This window comes from Acomys russatus, chromosome 18 (assembly GCF_903995435.1).
Source record: "Acomys russatus chromosome 18, mAcoRus1.1, whole genome shotgun sequence".
Classification (NCBI taxonomy): Eukaryota; Metazoa; Chordata; class Mammalia; order Rodentia; family Muridae; genus Acomys; species Acomys russatus.
The window spans coordinates 16,877,697-16,882,887 of NC_067154.1; positions in this window are offsets into that span (position 1 = coordinate 16,877,697).

Below are 5,191 nucleotides of genomic sequence, written 5' to 3' on the forward strand. Positions count from 1 at the left end.
CAAAAACACAACTACACAAATGCTCGACTGGAAACAACATCAAAATTAAGACTCTTAACAGTCACTGGTCATTAATATCTCTCAACATCAATGGCCTCAATTCTCCAATAAAAAGACACAGACTAACTGAATGTGTGCATAAACAAGGTCCAGCATTCTTCTGCATTGAAGAAACACATCTCACCCATAATGATAGGCATTACCTCAGAGTAGAAGGTTGGAAAAAAATATTCCAAGGAAATGGTCACAAGATGCAAGCAGGCGTAGCCATTTTAGTATTGAACAAAACAGACTTTCAACCAAAATTAATCAAAAGGGATGAGGAAGGACACTTCATACTCATCAAAGGTAATGTCAGCCAAGCTGACATCACAATTCTGAACATCTATGCTCCCAATAAAAGGGCACCCACATTTGTAAAAGATCTCCTAAAAAAGCTTAAGCCACACATCGATCCCGACACAATAATAGTGGGAGACTTCAACATCCTACTCTCATTGAAGGATACATAAGTCATTGAAACAGAAACTAAGCCGAAAAATAACATCGTTAACCAATGCCATGGGTCAAATGGATCTGACAGATATCTTCAGAACATTTCACCCAAACAAGAAAGAATATACCTTCTTCTCTGGACCCAATGGAACCTTCTCCAAAATTGATCACATCGTAGGTCACAAAGCAAGCCTCAATAGATACAAGAGGATTGAAATAATACCTTGTATCCTATCAGATCACCATGCTCTTAGGCTGCAATTCAACAACAACAGAAATAACAAAAAGCCTACACATACGTGGAAACTAAACAACTCCCTGCTGGGTCAGGGAAGAAATAAAGAAAGAAATTAAGGAGTTTCTGAAATTCAATGAAAATGAAGGAACAACATACCCAAATTTGTGGGATACATTGAAAGCAGTGCTAAGAGGAAAATTCATAGCACTAAGTGCCTTTAAAAAGAAATTGTAAACATCACACATAAGCATAACTACACAACTGGAAGCCCTAGAAAAAAAAGAAGCAGAAACACCCAAGAGGAGTAGACGTCTAGAAATAATCAAACTCGGGTGTGAAATTAACAAATTAGAAACTAAGAAAACAGTCCAAAGAATCAACAAAACCAAAAGCTGGTTCTTTGAGAAAATCAACAAGATAGACAGACCATTAGCCAAACTAACTAAAAGGCAAAGAGACAGTATTGAAATCAACAAAATCAGAAACGAAAAGGGAGACATAACAACAAACACTGAAGAAATTCAAAGAATCATAAGATCCTACTTTGAAGGCATATATGCCACAAAATTTGAAAATCTAAGGGAAATGGATGATTTTCTTGATCAATTTCACTTGCCAAAGTTGAATGAAGAACAGATAAACAAGCTAAATAGTCCCATTTCCCCTACAGAAATAGAAGCAATCATCGATGGTTTCCCAACCAAAAAAAGCCCAGGGCCAGATGGTTTCAGTGCAGAATTCTACCAGACCTTCAAGGGCGAGCTAATACCGATACTCTTCAAGCTACTCCAAAAGATAGAAATGGATGGAAAATTACCAAACTCATTCTATGAGGCCATAGTCTCATTGATACCTAAACCTCACAAAGACTCAACAAAGAAAGAGAGTTTCAGACCTATTTCTCTTATGAACATCGATGCAAAAATACTAAATAAAATACTTGCAAAACGAATACAAGAACATATCAAAGATATCATTCATCATGACCAAGTAGGCTTCATTCCAGGCATGCAGGGATGGTTTAATATATGGAAATCCATCAATGTAATCCACCATATAAAGAAACTGAAAATAAAAAACCACATGATCATCTCTTTAGATGCAGAGAAAGCGTCTGATAAAATCCAACACCCATTCATGTTTAAAGTTTTAGAGAGATCGGGGATACAAGGCACTTTCCTCAACATAATAAAGGCTATATACAGCAAGCCAATAGCCAAAATCAAAGTAAATGGTGAGATACTCAAGGAAATTCCTCTAAAATCGGGAACAAGGCAAGGCTGCCCACTCTCTCCATATCTCTTCAATATAGTACTCGAAGTTCTAGCCAGAGCAATAAGACAACAAAAGGAGATCAAGGGTATCCAAATGGGAAAAGAGGAAGTCAAATTATCCCTATTTGCAGATGATATGATAGTGTACATAAGTGACCCTCAAAATTCCACCAGAGAACTCCTACAGCTGATAAACACCTTCAGCAAATTAGCTGGATACAAAATTAACTCAAAAAAGTCTGTAGCCTTCCTATACACAAATGACAAGCTTGCAGAGGAAGAAATTAGGAAAGTCACACCCTTCACTTTAGCCACAAGCAATATAAAATATCTAGGAGTCACTCTAACTAAGCAAGTGAAGGACTTGTTTGAAAAAAATTTCAAAACTCTGAAGAAAGAGATTGAAGATGACCTGAGAAGATGGCATGATCTTCCTTGCTCATGGATCGGGAGAATTAACATAGTAAAAATGGCCATCCTACCAAAAGCAATCTACAGATTCAATGCAATCCCTATCAAAATACCTACACAATTTTTTAAAGACATTGAAAGTTCAATTCTGAACTTCATATGGAAAAACAAAAAACCCAGAATAGCTAAAACAATCTTGTACAATAAAAGGTGCTCCGGAGGAATCTCCATACCTGATCTCAAACTGTACTATAAAGCAATAGTAATTAAAACAGCATGGTACTGGCACAGCAACAGGCTGGTTGATCAGTGGAATCGAATCGAAGACCCAGATATGAATCCACACACATATGGTCACTTGATTTTTGACAAAGAAGCCAAATCCATTCAATGGAAAAAGGATAGCATCTTCAACAAATGGTGCTGGTCTAACTGGAGGTCTATGTGTAAAAAAATGAAACTGGACCCATATTTGTCACCTTGCACAAAACTCAAATCCAAGTGGATTAAAGACCTCAACATAAAACCAGAGACACTAAGTCACTTAGAAGAAAAAGTGGGAAAGAGCCTGGAACATATTGGCACAGGAGACAACTTCTTGAACAGAACACCAACGGCCCAGGCCTTAATGTCAACCATTAATAAATGGGACCTCATGAGGCTGAGAAGCTTCTGTAAGGCAGGAGACACTGTCAAGAGAACAAAGCGACAGCCTACAGACTGGGAAAAGATCTTCACCAACCCTACATCTGACAAAGGTCTAATATCCAAAATATATAAAGAACTCAAGAAATTAAACACCACCAAACCAAATAACCCAATTGAGAAATGGGGCTTGGAACTAAACAGAGAATTCTCAACAGAGGAGCATCAAATGGCTGAGAAACACTTAAAGAAATGCTCAACCTCCTTAGTCATTAAGGAAATGCAAATCAAAACAACTCTGAGATTCCATCTGACACCCATCAGAATGGCTAAGATCAAAAATTCAAGTGACACCACATGCTGGCGAGGATGTGGGGAGAGAGGAACACTCCTTCATTGCTGGTGGGAATGCAAACTAGTACAGCCACTTTGGAAATCTATCTGGTGCTATCTCAGAAAAATGGGAATAGGGCTTCCTCAAGACCCAGCTATTCCACTCCTTGGAATATACCCAGAAGATGCTCCAGCACACAACAAGAAAATTTGCTCAACCATGTTCATAGCAGCCTTATTCATAATAGCCAGAACATGGAAACAGCCTAAGTGTCCCTCAGTAGAAGAGTGGATAAAGAAAATGTGGTACATATACACTATGGAATACTACTCAGCTATTAAAAACAAGGAATTCCCGAAATTTGTGGATAAATGAATTGAGCTAGAAATGATCATAATGAGTGACTTAACCCAGAAGCAGAAAGACTCAAATGATATATACTCACTTATATCTGCATACTAGCCCAAGGGGCATGTCCCATGAAAGCCTTCACTTACCAGGAAACTGGGACAGAGGGGAGGACATCCTATTGGGACTCTAAATGAGAGAAGCATGGGAGAATAGCAAAGTAGAAGGGTCCAGAGGGTCCTAGAACCCTACAAGTAGAACATTATGATAGGCAGATTTGGGCCCAGGGGTCCCGCTCAAACTAAGGCACCAGCCAAGGACAATACAGGCGGTAAACTTTAAGCCCCTACCCAGATCTAGCCAACAGTCAGAACATTCTCCACAGTTGAGTGGAGAGTGGGATATGACTTTCTCACATACTCTGGTGCCTCACATTTGACCATGTCCCCTGGAGGGGGAGACTTGGTGGCACTCAGAGGAAGGACAGCAGGTTGCCAAGAAGAGACTTGATACCCTATGAGCATATACAGGAGGAGGTAATCCCCCTCAGGTACAGTCATAGGGGAGGGGAATAATGGGAAAATGGGGGTGGGGGGAAGAATGGGAGGATACAAGGGATGGGATAAACATTGAGATGTAACAAGAATAAATTAATAAAAAAATTTTTAAAAATACTCAATAAAATACTTGCAAACCGAAAAAGAAAAAAACAGAATAGCTTTCAAAATATATTTGGAAGATAGAAACTGTGTCTAAGCAGCGGCACTTCAAGGGAAAGGCAAGTTTATTTTCCCTTATAAAATACTGGAGCATCAAAACTGTGAAGTCCCTCTGTCCTAACAGGACCAACTTCCCAGATAATGAGGTTCTGGTCCTTTTCATTACCAGTTGGGAAGGGGGTCTCAGGGAACCAGTACAAAGTATGCTGATCTCTATCCTGCCTTCCACACCATAATAAAGCCCATTGTCCCTGATTCACAGGTTTCATATGTGGCCTTCATAAAATAGTCACACAAGGAACTACTCGTCATCTGAGTGGGATACAAACCAAGACCCTTCACAGATTTTGTCACTGCTAAAGCTAAAGTGGTAAATCAGGTGTGCCTGGCAGGAAAGAAACCTGTATTGAGATTTAATGAATAAAAAAAATCTTTATAAGGAAAGACCCAAGTTAAAAAGTAGCATTGGCTGCCAAGTGAGCTCATAGGTGCACTGTACCATGTGCATGGGCCACGAGCACTCACTTTTCCAGGCTTCTTGTTTCCATACTGGGCACATGGGGGGCCCTGCCATGGATGTTTACCACCTGTTAAAACTCTCCACAATGTTAATGGGTTGAATGCCAAGAAGAAGCCTCATATTGGTTATGTTGACTTGGATTCTCCTCTTTTTAAATTGGTTCATTAGAAGTTACATACAGGGGCCTTGGGAGCACCTGCAGTACAG